The sequence below is a fragment of the Staurois parvus genome, unplaced genomic scaffold, assembly GCF_062004578.1.
Source record: "Staurois parvus isolate SC_StPar_1 unplaced genomic scaffold, SC_StPar_1.0 ptg003705l, whole genome shotgun sequence".
In the NCBI taxonomy this organism is placed as follows: domain Eukaryota; kingdom Metazoa; phylum Chordata; class Amphibia; order Anura; family Ranidae; genus Staurois; species Staurois parvus.
Genome location: NW_028321501.1, coordinates 1 through 15,435, shown reverse-complemented (window position 1 = coordinate 15,435; position 15,435 = coordinate 1). Strand labels below are relative to the sequence as shown.

The following is a 15,435-nucleotide window of genomic DNA, read 5'->3' as shown; positions in this document are numbered from 1 at the left end:
CAGGTCAGGTTTACATCGGGTTCAGGTCAGGTTTACATTGGGGTCAGGACTGGTTTACATCCGGTTCAGGACTGGTTTACATCAGGTGCAGGACAGGTTCAGGTCAGGTTTACATCAGGGTCAGGTTTACATCAGGTTCAGGAATGGTTCAGGTCAGGTTTACATCAGGATCAGGACAGGATTAGCTCAGGATCTTATCTTGTTCACACACGTGCAGTTTAGAAACAGTTTCCATAGAAGTCCATATCCTGTAATCTGCACCTGAACCGGAGCGCTCTGCTCAGATATCGGACAGGACTCGGACATGACTTTTAACACTGTACTGAATCCGCACCGGCCGTTCACCGGACACATGTGAACAGGCACCATAGAAAGCAATGTTATTCACATGTCATGAGGACTGGATGCGGTTCAAACCACATCCAATCTGCATATAAGTGAACGGCACTGGAGGAAGTATGTCATGTAAAATAAACAGTTATATGAATGATGTCATTTTTTTAATTCTGAAATTGACCTAAAATGGACCTTATATCCCAAAGAGGGAACTGAAGTGATATTCGATTTATGGAAGTTCATTCTAGACAAAAAAGTTAAACTTTTATTTTGTTACAAATATAGAAAGTTGACATCAGAAAAAAAAGACCAAGTGGTCCATCGAAACTGCTTTTCTTCTTTTTTTTAATTATACATTTCGTATCTCTCTTATTCTTTTTTTTGGGGGGGAGAGCAGATATAGTGAATGCGGGGTCCGGGGAGAGTGGATCTAGTGAATGCGGGGTCCGGGGACAGTGGATCTAGTGAATGCGGGGTCCGGGGAGAGCGGATATAGTGAATGCGGGATCCGGGGAGAGCGGATGTAGTGAATGCGGGGTCCAGGGAGAGCAGATATAGTGAATGCGGGGTCCGGGGAGAGCAGATATAGTGAATGCAGGGTCCGGGGAGAGCGGATATAGTGAATGCAGGGTCTGGGGAGAGCAGATATAGTGAATGCGGGGTCCGGGGAGAGCAGATGTAGTGAATGCGGGGTCCGGGGAGAGCGGATATAGTGAATGCGGGGTCTGGGGAGAGCCGATATAGTGAATGCAGGGTCTGGGGAGAGCCGATATAGTGAATGCAGGGTCCGGGGAGAGCGGATATAGTGAATGCAGGGTCCGGGGAGAGCGGATATAGTGAATGCGGGGTCTGGGGAGAGCCGATATAGTGAATGCAGGGTCTGGGGAGAGCCGATATAGTGAATGCAGGGTCCGGGGAGAGCAGATATAGTGAATGCGGGGTCCGGGGAGAGTGGATATAGTGAATGCGGGGTCTGGGGAGAGCCGATATAGTGAATGCAGGGTCTGGGGAGAGCCGATATAGTGAATGCAGGGTCCGGGGAGAGCAGATATAGTGAATGCGGGGTCCGGGGAGAGTGGATATAGTGAATGCGGGGTCTGGGGAGACCGGATATAGTGAATGCAGGGTGCAGGGTTTAGTAACACATTAAGTCATCATTCACACCGCTGCGATTTAAAGTCACGTAATTTGTGTGCGATTTCAGCAGAATTTCAGGTTCGATATCTGAAGACTTTATTGCAACTTGTGAAGATTTTCAACGATTTCTTGCGATTTGCAGTGCGACTTCCATTATATTCTATGTACGTAAAATCGCAATTAACTACAGAAATGTGTGACCGGGCGCTAAGTGCTGCGTTTTGGACCCTTGTCTGCAGCACAAAGGCATTTTTTCATTGTGATTCTCAGCAATATAAGGTCGGTGGACTTTTGGAAGAACAACATCGATGTAAAAGCTGCATTTGTGGGCACAGGAAGGAAATCTCCATCTTGCTTCCCTCTCCAGGGCCCCTCTCCTCTCATTTGAACCTCTTCTCCTTCCCCACGTCCCCCTCCAGGCTCCCTAACCGTCTCTTCAGATTTCTCTGGATTTCGTTGCTGGTCTCCCCGGAAAATGTCAGACATATCTTTGTTTTACCGTTCACCACAAACTCTGCAAAAGAAAGAAATGAAGGTGAAGTCTCAGAAATCAGCTAAACGCACAGATGAAACACATAGATTGGAGCTGCTGTGCCTGGCCATCCAGTTCTGAGAGTTACACAGCTCTGCCACACAGCGCAGTCCTGTTTGGCAAAGACAAAGACCTGCTTTTTCCCTCCTGCAGTTAACTGACACTTACAGGCCTTGTCTCTCCCCCAGCCTGTGACTGGACAGTGAAAGGAGAAGCAGCGCACCGATGAGTTCAAGTGGCTGTAAAGCCTGAAGGTTTGTTACCTTTGTGCATTCTATGAGTGAAGGTAAAAAACCTTCAGTATGCATCCCCGCCCCCCATACTTACCTGAGCCCGACCTTGATCCAGCAATGTGCATGAGGGCCTCAGCTCCCCCAGCTCTCTCCCTCCTCATTGGTTCTGACACAGCAGCAGCTATTAGCGATTGGTTGCTGTCAATCACAGCCAGTGAGGAGGGAGTGGGGGGGTGGGGCTATACCGCGCTCTGCGTGTCTTATGGACACACAGAGCAAGGCTCGGGAGTGAGCACGAATGAGTGTCCCCATGGTAAGCGGCTTGCTGTGGTGGCACTTGGCAGGTGGGAGGAGCCAGGCCTCAAAATGCGTCAGCCAGTTTGAGGTCTATGAACCACTTGCCGTCCGGCCGCTGTATATAAATGGCTGGACGGTGGCAGTCCAGAGGCGGGTTGCCGTTCGTAAACGGCACCTGAATTTCCAAGCTGTGCGCGCTCCCTGGGCACCGCGATCTGGTGCCCGTTGTGTCCTCTGGACACAGTGGAACACCAATCATCGTATGTCACCTCTGTGTGAGGTCCCGATCATGTGATCACTGATTGGCCAGTCAGTGATCATATGCAGAGTAGTAAGCAAGATGTCACTTCTGACATCATTGCTTACTACGTGTGAAATCTGTGAATGATCACAGAGATCACATGATACAGGGCTATTCACAACAACCTTGTACCAAGTGACAAGCTGTGACCAATCACAGCTCTCACAGTAGTTCTCAATGGCTTCAAGAATGCAGCCGAGAGAAGGAGAAATGATTGCTTTTACAGCCTTTATGGGTGTAAAAGCAATCAGTGTAAAAAAAATAAAAATCTTCATCACACCCCACAAGTAGTACAGTGTCACCATGGTAACAATGTACTGCTAGGGTGACAGTATGTAAAAAAAACAAATAATAATATAATGAAAAAAATTTTTTAAAATATTATAAATATTTTAAAATTTTTATAAAAATTATAAATATTTTAAAAATATATAATTTTTGGTTATATGCTAATTTGGGTTTGTTTTTGTTTTTTTACTAAAAAGATAACGGAATACATTTTGGCCGAGATTTATGATAAAATATTATTTATTTGCTAAATTTTATAAGAAAAACACTTTATTTCAAAATTTTTGGACTTTTTCATTTATATAGCAAAAAATAAAAATCCCAGCGGTGAATAAATACCACCAAAATAAAGTTTTATCTGTCTCAAAAAATGCTAAAAAAGCATTTTCATATAAAAGCTAAATTCATATGGGTACAGTGTTGCATGACCGCACAATTGTCATTCAAAGTGTGACAGCGCTGAAAGCTGAAAATTGGCCTGGACTGGAAGGGGGGGGGAAAGTGTCCGGACTGGAAGGGGGGGAAAGTGTCCAGACTGGAAGGGGGGGAAAGTGTCCAGACTGGAAGGGGGGGGGGGGAAAGTGTCCGGACTGGAAGGGGGTGAAAGTGTCCGGACTGGAAGGGGGGGGGGGAAGTGTCCGGACTGGAAGGGGGTGAAAGTGTCCGGACTGGAAGGGGGTGAAAGTGTCTGGACTGGAAGGGGGTGAAAGTGTCCGGACTGGAAGGGGGTGAAAGTGTCCGGACTGGAAGGGGGTGAAAGTGTCCGGACTGGAAGGGGGTGAAAGTGTCCGGACTGGAAGGGGGTGAAAGTGTCCGGACTGGAAGGGGGTGAAAGTGTCCGGACTGGAAGGGGGAGAAAGTGTCCGGACTGGAAGGGGGTGAAAGTGTCCGGACTGGAAGGGGGGGGGGAAGTGTCCGGACTGGAAGGGGGGGGGGGAAGTGTCCGGACTGGAAGGGGGGGGGGGAAGTGTCCGGACTGGAAGGGGGTGAAAGTGTCTGGACATGAAGTGGTGAATCCCATTACAGATATCATGCAGTGTGATTGGACGTTGCTGTACTTCATATCATGTGACATTTTATCCTTTGTGAGTATATAAATGTACTGCACAAGGCCGGAGCCCCCTCTTGTTTTGTCTCTTTGTCTGCCATTGGTGGTCACCTGGACCTGCAGTGATGACGCTGACAACACAATGGGGCTGGGAACTGAAAGGGAAGACCCGGGTCACATCGGGTGCGACTTGACATGCGATTTGCATGTCATACAACTTAAAAATCGCATGGCAAGTCGCACCCTATTGTCCCGCATCACAGCGGTCATATCGGCGCGGTTCTGACTTCATCGGAGCCGCACCCGTTTCTAAAGTGGCGCCCGCAGTGTATAAGTTTGGTGCAATTTGGATAGATATCTGTGTCAGATGTCCTGCAAATCGCACCTCAGATCCCCTTGTCATCACACTTTGAAATCGTGCGACTTCGCTGTAAGTGGGGGTTGGTGTGACCGGGGGGTTCAGGTACAATAATAAATAGGAAACAAATGAGATTTATCGCAGCGAAGGTCCAGGTAACTGGCTGATATATTGCTTTGGAGTTGTATTTTCTGCTGATCATTGGCTCTATAGCTGATCACACGATCACACAGACTGTGGACCTAATACATGAAATGGTCAGAGACTGTGGACCTAATACATGAAATGGTCAGAGACTGTGGACCTAATACATGAAATGGTCAGAGACTGTGGCCAAAGTACTTGAAATGGTCAGAGATTGTGCACCTAATACATGAAATGGTCAGAGACTGTGGACCTAAAACATGAAATGTTCACAGACTGTGAACCTAATACATGAAATGGTCAGAGACTGTGGACCTAATAAATGAAATGGTCAGAGACTGTGGCCCTAATACATGAAATGGTCAGAGACTGTGGCCAAAGTACTTGAAATGGTCAGAGACTGTGGACCTAATACATGAAATGGTCAGAGACTGTGGACCTAACACATGAAATGGTCAGAGACTGTGGACCTAACATGAAATGGTCAGAGATTGTGGACCTAACACATGAAATGGTCAGAGACTGTGGACCTAATACATGAAATGGTCAGGGACTGTGGATCTAATACATGAAATGGTCAGAGACTGTGGACCTAATACATGAAATGGTCAGAGACTGTGGATCTAATACATGAAATGGTCAGAGACTGTGGCCAAAGTACTTGAAATGGTCAGAGACTGTGAACCTAACACATGAAATGGTCAGAGAATGTGGACCTAATACATGAAATGGTCAGAGACTGTGGACCTAATACATAAAAAATGGTCAGAGACTGTGGACCTAATACATGAAATGGCCAGAGACCGTGGACCTAATACATGAAATGGTCAGAGACTGTGGACCTAATACATGAAATGGTCAGAGACTGTGGACCTAATACATGAAATGGTCAGAGACTGTGGACCTAATGCATGAAATGGTCAGAGACTGTGGACCTAATGCATGAAATGGTCAGAGACTGTGGATCTAATACATGAAATGGTCAGAGACTGTGGCCAAAGTACTTGAAATGGTCAGAGACTGTGGACATAACATATCAAATGGTCAGAGACTGTGGACCTAATACATAAAATAGTCAGAGACTGTGGACCTAATACATGAAATGGTCAGAGACTGTGGCCAAAGTACTTGAAATGGTCAGAGATTGTGCACCTAATACATAAAATGGTCAGAGACTGTGGACATAATACATGAAATGGTCAGAGACTGTGGACATAATACATGAAATGGTCAGAGACTGTGGACATAATACATGAAATGGTCAGAGACTGTGGACCTAATACAAGAAATGTTCAGAGACTGTGAACCTAATACATGAAATGGTCAGAGACTGTGGACCTAACAAGAAATGGTCAGAGACTGTGGACCTAACACATGAAATGGTAAGAGACTGAGGATCTAATACATGAAATGGCCAGAGACTGTGGACCTAATACATGAAATGGTCAGAGACTGTGGCCAAAGTACTTGAAATGGTCAGAGACTGTGGACCTAATACATGAAATGGTCAGAAACTGTGGATCTAATACATAAAATGGTCAGAGACTGTGGACATAATACATGAAATGGTCAGAGACTGTGGACCTAATACAAGAAATGTTCAGAGAGTGTGAACCTAATACATGAAATGGTCAGAGACTGTGGACCTAACACATGAAATGGTAAGAGACTGAGGACCTAATACATGAAATGGCCAGAGACTGTGGACCTAATACATGAAATGGTCAGAGACTGTGGCCAAAGTACTTGAAATGGTCAGAGACTGTGGACCTAACACATGAAATGGTCAGAGACTGTGGACCTAACACATGAAATGGTCAGAGACTGTGGACCTAATACATGAAATGGTCAGAGACTGTGGATCTAATACATGAAATGGTCAGAGACTGTGGACCTAATACATGAAATGGTCAGAGACTGTGGACCTAATACATGAAATGGTCAGAGACTGTGGACCTAATAAATGAAATGGTCAGAGACTGTGGCCCTAATACATGAAATGGTCAGAGACTGTGGCCAAAGTACTTGAAATGGTCAGAGACTGTGGACCTAATACATGAAATGGTCAGAGACTGTGGACCTAATACATGAAATGGTCAGAGACTGTGGATCTAATACATTAAATGGTCAGAGCAGGTTTGTGGATAAGGGGGTACCACCAGTCCTCCTGTACGGGGCCCCGGCCAGCAATAGGGCCCAGACAGCTGAGTGAATCCGATGTAGGTAGGGAGGGTGATTGGCACATCAGGGGGGCAATTACTGGAACCGATCCCCTGTATGGCCGTCCCTACAGCAGCTGAAAGCCGGCTTCTTCTCTTCTCCCTCCCACGGCCTTTCAGCTGTGGCAGAGAGAGCCATACAGGGGATCTGTTCCAGTAATTGCCCTCCCCCACACCCATCACCCTCCCTGTGCACCATACATTTCTCCCTGTTGCCCAGGTCCCCCGTGTGCTCCCACCCTACAGTGCTGCCAGCTTCCCTCCTCTCCTTCCCACTGGCAGCTGCAAGAACACAATAGGATCCTTCAGGATGGAGAGTGAGGGAAGCATCCAGTAAAAATGTCACATTTACCAGCACCTTCCTTTCCTGAATGAACACAATAAATAATCAGTACTCATCATTCACTGTGTCCATTTATAACTGAAGTATAGTAAACTGTGCTTTTCTGGGGGGGGGGGCAAGGTCAGGTTTTCTGTATGGGGCCCCGTGGTTTCTAACAGCAGCCCTGGGTCAGAGACTGTGGACATAATACGTGAAATGGTCAGAGACTATGGGCTTCGTATATGATATGGTCAGAGACTGTGGACATAATACATGAAATGGTCAGAGACTATGGGCTTCGTATATGATATGGTCAAGGGGATCAAGGTTTGGTGAGCTTATATAGTGATATATTATACACATATAGTGAAATTTCCTGTCCAGACTTTAGGGACACCCTGGTACAATAGATGGTCAGAGGTTGCAGACATGGTACAGGAGATGGTCAGAGGTTGCAGACATGGTACAGGAGATGGTCAGAGACTGCAGACATGGTACAGGAGATGGTCAGAGACTGCAGACATGGTACAGGAGATGGTCAGAGACTGTATACATGGTAGAAGAGATGGTCAGAGACTGAACACATGGTACAGGAGATGATCAGAGACTGAACACATGGTACAGGAGATGGTCAGAGACTGAACACATGGTACAGGAGATGGTCAGAGACTGAACACATGGTACAGGAGATGGTCAGAGACTGAACACATGGTACAGGAGATGGTCAGAGACTGAACACATGGTACAGGAGATGGTCAGAGACTACAGGCATGGTACAATAGATGGTCAAAGACTGGGAATTTACTACAGGAGATAGTCAGATACTGTAGACATGGTACAGGAGATAGTCAAAGGCTAGAGACATGGTACAGGAGATGGTCAAAGGCTAGAGATATGGTACAAGAGATGGTCAGAGACTGGGAATATACTGCAGGAGATGGTCAGAGACTGCAGATATAGTACAGGAGATGGTCAGAAACTGTATATGTGGTACAGGAGATGGTCAGAGACTAGCGTCATAGTACAAGAGATAGTCAGAGACTGAGAATATACTGCAGGAATGGTCAGAGGCTGCAGACATAGCACAGGAGATGTCCAAAGACTGTATACATGGTACAGGAGATGGTCAGAGACTGTATACATGGCACAAGAGAAGGTCAGAGACTAGAGACATGGTACAAGAGATGTTCAGAGACTAGAGACATAGTACAAGAGATGGTCAGAGACTGGGAATATACTACAGAAGAAGGTCAGAGACTGTAGACATGGTACAAGGAGATGGTCAGAGACTGTAGACGTGGTACAAGAGATGGTCAGAGACTGTAGACATGGTACACGAGATGGTCAGAGACTGGTAATATACTGCAGGAGATGGTCAGAGGCTGCAGACATAGTACAGGAGATGTCCAGAGACTGTATACATGGTACAAGAGATGGTCAGAGACTGAACACATGGTACAGGAGATGGTCAGAGACTACAGACAGGGTACAATAGATGGTCAAAGACTGGGAATTTACTACAGGAGATGGTCAGATACTGTATACATGGTACAGGAGATGGTCAGAGACTAGAGACATGGTAGAAGAGATGGTCAGAGACTGAGAAAATACTGCAGGAGATGGTCAGAGACTGCAGACTTGGTACAAAAGGCTTGGAGATTGCAGACAGTGCATGATATGGTCATGGACTGCACAGAAGCTACAGGACATGATCAGACTGCTGCAGGAGACATAGACTGGGTTCATATCACATGAGACTGCTAGACATTGCCATTACAGACTCTTCACAAATAAATGCTCCCACATCTGTGCTCCCTACAGGAGTCTCTTGCTCCATATTTGATTGACCTTCAATTACAGATCTTGCTAAAAGGAAAGAGAAAAAACAAAAACCATAAAAACGTAAAAGAACAACACCAGAAAATGTAGAGAAGTCCTACAGGGTCACCAATAATTGTACTTCCCATTTCCAGCAAACTCATTTTTATAAACTGGAGAAGAAGATTTGGCTGTTACACTCTTACCCAGATTCCCATTGATTTTGTCAGGTGACGCTTCCCGGCTTCCATTGGTGGTCTTGGTCTGGAACTTCACAGTGACGGGGCTCTTAGTCTATCGGGGTCTGAGCTTCTGACAATCACACATTGCCACCTTAGATCAATAGTGTCCATCTATGGCAGTGGTCTCCAAACTGTGTCCCAGGGGCCGAATGCAGGCCTTTGCATACCCTTATCCAGCCCTTGAGTCACTATTCCTCCCACAGATATGAGACACTCCCACTGACACCAATGATGGGGCATTATTTCTTCCAATGATACCAATGATGGGGCACTATTCCTCCCACTGATACCAATGATGGGGCACTATTCCTCCCACTGACACCAATGATGGGGCACTATTCCTCCCACTGACACCAATGATGGGGCACTATTCCTCCCACTGACACCAATGATGGGACACTATTCCTCCCACTAATACCAATGATGGGACACTATTCCTCCCACTGACACCAATGATGGGGCACTATTCCTCCCACTGATACCAATGATGGGGCACTATTCCTCCCACTGATACCAATGATGGGGCACTATTCCTCCCACTGACACCAATGATGGGGCACTATTCCTCCCACTGATACCAATGATGGGGCACTATTCCTCCCACTGACACCAATGATGGGGCACTATTCCTCCCACTGACACCAATGATGGGGCACTATTCCTCCCACTGACACAAATGGTGGAACACTATTCCTCCCACTGACACCAATGATGGGGCACTATTCTTCCCACTGACACCAATGATGGGGCACTATTCCTCCCACTGACACCAATGATGGGGCACTATTCCTCCCACTGACACCAATGATGGGGCACTGTTCCTCCCACTGACACCAATGATGGGGCACTGTTCCTCCCACTGACACCAATGATGGGGCACTATTCGTCCTACTAACACCAATGATGGGGCACTATTCTTCCCACTGACACCAATGATGGGGCACTATTCCTCCCACTGATACCAATGATGGGGCACTATTCTTCCCACTGACACCAATGATGGGGCACTATTCCTCCCACTGATACCAATGATGGGGCACTATTCCTCCCACTGACACCAATGATGGGGCACTATTCCTCCCACTGACACCAATGATGGGGCACTATTTCTCCCACTGACACCAATGATGGGGCACTATTCCCCCCACTGACACCAATGATGGGACACTATTCCCCCCACTGACACCAATGATGGGGCACTATTCCTCCCACTGACAGCAACGATGAACCACTAATATTTCCCCTAATACCAAAGATAGGATATTGTTCACTCCCACTGGCCCCCCTAAAGTCTGAAGGACCGTAAACTGGCCCTTTCTTTATAAAGTTTGCAGACCCCTGATCTATGGTGAATACCAACCATCATCCAGTCAGATATTCTGTTGATATTGAGGTTGCAGAATGAACGATGTATATGTGTTAATCATGTCACCTATTTGTTCCCTACATGATGCATGTGTTCAGCAAGAGGTCAGGTTTGTAAAATTCGTCCATGTGCATGTATGGCCAGATCTTCACAAGGAAAAAGAGCATAAGAGAAAGCCTCCAATGGTGTAGTAAGTCTTTATTAATCAAAATGGCAACATATAAAGGATGAATCAGACTTACATAGAATTCCAAGATGGCCGCCCATATAGGCCATGCGGTGTGTACATAGTAATTAGGGGCACCTCCCTAACGCGTTTCGTGTTCAGACACTTTTTAAAAGGCCCTTTGAATTGGAATCCTATGTAAGTCCATCTTGGAATTCTATGTAAGTCTGATTCATCCTTTATATGTTGCCATTTTGATTAATAAAGACATACTCAGGGGCAGACTGACAACTCATGGGGCCCCCTGGCAATAGGGGATCATGGGGCCCCTGTGTCCTTGCCCAAACTCAAAAAAGCCTATGAAAAAGGTACCAGGGGCATCTCATGGGGCCCCCTACTGACCCCAGGCCCTCAATAGGGGATCATGGGGACCCTCTGTCCTTGCCCAAACTCAAAAAAGCCTATGAAAAAGGTACCAGGGGCATCTCATGGGGCCCCCTACTGACCCCAGGCCCTCAATAGGGGATCATGGGGCCCCTGTGTCCTTGCCCAAACTCAAAAAAGCCTATGAAAAAGGTACCAGGGGCATCTCATGGGGCCCCCTACTGACCCCAGGCCCTCAATAGGTTATCATGGGGCCCCTGTGTCCTTGCCCAAACTCAAAAAAGCCTATGAAAAAGGTACCAGGGGCATCTCATGGGGCCCCCTACTGACCCCGGGCCCTCGGGAAGTGCCCGAGTTTCCAAATGGTCAGTCCGCCCCTGGACATACTACACCATTGGAGGCTTTCTCTTATGCTCTTTTTCCTTGTCAGCCCCCTTTTTGAAGGTGTCACCTGTTGACCTGTGGCTTGGTATTGCGCATGATCCCCCTGGTGGCTGTTATCGGCATCTCTGGAGGCTGGATACCATATCCGGGTGTATGACACCTGGTGGTTGCAGCGCTGATGACTTCAACCATCTGCAGTGTTCCAGATCCAGAGAACCGGGAGTAGGTCTTATATACTCCATGCGCAAGTGATTGGAGGACGTCATATGACGTCCACTCAGAAATGGCCGGCCGCAGTGCAGCCGTCATTCGGCTATCTGCGGTCGGCAGCTAGTTAAGGAGGGACCCCAGAGGTACAAGAGTGTCTGAGGAACCAGGGAACCTGGCCATGGCGGATGATCAGTGAGGACCAAAGAGCGCAGCTTGACCTGAGTGCGGAGGATCTAGATATACCTGATATAAGAGGAAACTTCTTGCATGCATATTTTAAACGCACTTCTGGTGAGTGCGCATTTCATTCATTCCCCGTTCACCTTTGGATCACTTATCCGTATTGACAAAGGAAACCTGACCACATTCTTTTGTGTTTTTGGACATCAGATTGAACATTGAAATTATCTTAGATGATAAATATGATCTACTATCACTATGTGTATACTCTTGTAGATTGAGTGTATATTGATATTCCATTATTTTATTATTAGCGCTGCACCTTTATTATTTATATGGTCCTTGAGGTTTACCTTCATATGCCAGCAGCTATTTATACTATTCACCCAGCGCTGGAATATTTCTGCTTTATAGTTGTGATGATACGAATGGTTTTACTAACACAGGTCAACGTTGCAGAATTGTGCTCAGGCATTTAGATTGGTTTTACCCTTAGGCGTGAAGGGGTTAAAATAGCGAGGTGTAACCTGGAGTTCCTTCTTTCCCTGGTCATTGTACAATGAAGGGGGCTTGGCCCAAATAGAAGGGTACTGACAGAAATTGGATCATTTAACGTGTGTGATGCTCTACCTTGAGATCCATAGTCAGATGACACTTCTTGAATTGTTTCTGGGGATACCACCTTGACCGTATATGAGATGTTCACAGAGACGGGACTCTGATCCTGAGAGGGTGGGACCTTTCTTCAGAGACCAATGAGGAAACAAAATGTAAAATCAATATTAGAACAAGGTTACAAGGCGAAGTTTCTTTGGATATTAGTACAGCGTTGTCTTCTGCTAGTTACCCCCTCGCCTGCCGGGCACTTCTACCTCCTTCCTGCCTACAGGGCACTTCTACCCCCTTCCTGCCTACCGGGCACTTCTACCCCCTTCCTGCCTACAGGACACTTCTACCCCCTTCCTGCCTACAGGGCACTTCTACCCCCTTCCTGCCTACCGGGCACTTCTACCCCCTTCCTGCCTACCGGGCACTTCTACCCCCTTCCTGCCTACAGGGCACTTCTACCCCCTTCCTGCCTACAGGACACTTCTACCCCCTTCCTGCCTACCGGGCACTTCTACCCCCTTCCTGCCTACAGGGCACTTCTACCCCCTTCCTGCCTACCGGGCACTTCTACCCCCTTCCTGCCTACCGGGCACTTCTACCCCCTTCCTGCCTACAGGACACTTCTACCCCCTTCCTGCCTACCGGGCACTTCTACCCCCTTCCTGCCTACCGGGCACTTCTACCCCCTTCCTGCCTACAGGGCACTTCTACCCCCTTCCTGCCCAGGCCAATTTCCAGCTTTCAGTGCTGTTGCACTTTGAATGACAATTGCTCGGTCATGCAACACTGCACCCATATGAAATTTTTTATCATTTTTTTGTGACAGATAGAGATTTCTTTTGGTGGTATTTAATCACCTCGGGGATTTTTATTTTTCTTAAACAAACAAAAAACCACTGAAAAGTTTGAAAAAAAAATTTGTTTCTTAGTTTTTGTTATAAAATTTTGTAAATAAGTGATTTTTCTCCTTCACTGATGTGCGCTAATGAGGCTGCAGTGATGGGCACTGATAGGCTGCACTGATGGACACTGAAAGGTGGCACTGATGGGCACTGATGAGGAGGCACTGGTAGGTGGCACTGATGGGCATTGACAGGCATCACTGATGGGCACTGAAAGGCAGCACTCATATATGGCACTGATAGGCGGCACTGATAGGTGGCACTGATAGGCGGCACTGACTGGCACTGATAGGTGGCACTGACTGGCACTGATAGGTGGCACTGACTGGCACTGATAGGCAGCACTGACGGGCACTGATGCACACTGATAGGCGGCACTAACTGGCACTGATAGGTGGCACTGACTGGCATTGATAGGTGGCACTGACTGGCACTGATAGGCAGCACTGACAGGCACTGATATGTGTCATTAATGGGGCACTTATGGGCACTGTAATGTGGTACTGATGGGCACTGGCAGGTGGCATGGATGAACACAGATCTGGCACTGATATGTGGCATTAATGTGCACTGATGGGCACTGGCAGGTGGCATGGATGAGCACTGAGAGCTGGCACTGATAGACACTGACAGGTGGCACTGCTGGGGCTACACAGGTCATCAGTGCCCTGATGATCAGTGTACATGTCCCCTCTGAGGAATACCGATTACCGGCTCTCCTCTCCTCTCCTCTGTCAGCGTGACAGCTCGTGGGGAGAGAAATGCCGATAACCGTCATTTCCCTGTTTACATGCGATCAGCTGTGATTGGACACAGCTGATCACATGACCGAGCCAACATCTTCGGCTCTTTCCGTAGACCGGTGATCCGCTGTGTCCGAGGGACACAGCGCACCACCGATCACCGCACTGCACGCTTCTGGTGCCACGCATGCGCGGTGAGAATGGGAGGACGTCCTATGACGTCCTCCCAGAACGAGAGCTCTGCCTTGCGTCCGTCACATTACTATATGGCGGGCGGGAGGCGGTTAAAGACTATAGAGTTAACCACTGTAAGACCAGGCGTATTCTCACACTTCTCACATATATGTAAAAATCTGCATTTTTTGCAAGAAAATTACTTAGAACCCCCAAACATTATATATTTTTTAAGCAGAGGCCCTACAGAATAAAATGGTGGGTGTTGCAAATTTGTATGTCATGCAGTATATGCGTAGCGGTTCCTCAAATGCAAATATACACTTTAATGAATTTTAGTGCAGATAAACACAATATAATACCACATTTTTTTGTAAAATAGAAAAGCTGATGTTATTCCAAGTAATTAGATGCTAAGCATGTCACACTTTCAAATTGCTCACGCCTGCAGAACGGCGACAAACTAAGCCTTTACAGGTTACCACTTTAGATTTGTTGATCATGTATGCGTCCGGGACCAACGTGTGCATTCGCCTTTGTGAGCAAGCATGGGGGGGGGGGGGGGCAGTGGCACTTCAAACATTTTCTCTATTATTATTTTTTTATTTTTACACTGACCCTTGATTTTTTTTTTTGCTATCACAAAGGATGAACAACATCTCTTGTGATAGCATGGGTCATGACAGGTACTCATTACTGAGGGATCTGGAGTCTATTTTCCTGCAACTTGGAGAATAGGGGGATTAGGTTTTAGAATGATAGTAATCCTCTTATACATTCAGGTGGATGCTTGTCATTTTATCATATTAGGATTTATGAATTATTTATAGATTTTGATTCTGGTGCTAATACACAATTGATGGCTTATCCTCTTGAACCATGTTGACAGTGGGGACACCTGATCCACACGACTTATGTGGAAGGTGAGGACAATTAACCTATATAGCCCATATAATGGTGGGGGACATCTGATCCACACGACTTATGTGGAAGGTGAGGACACCTTACATATATGACCCATATAATGGTGGGGACACCTGAT

At 46.8% G+C, this 15,435-nt stretch overlaps 1 long non-coding RNA gene across 1 annotated transcript; it reads right to left on the bottom strand.

The window, feature by feature from the left end:
* Positions 1-578: 578 nt before the first annotated feature.
* LOC149427504 (uncharacterized) lies at positions 579-12,702 on the bottom strand. The gene is made up of 2 exons (XR_016311264.1): positions 12,596-12,702; positions 579-1,987 (listed from the first exon to the last, which is right to left on the bottom strand). It is a non-coding gene; the product is annotated as an uncharacterized LOC149427504 (long non-coding RNA).
* Between the last annotated feature and the right edge of the window lie 2,733 nt (positions 12,703-15,435).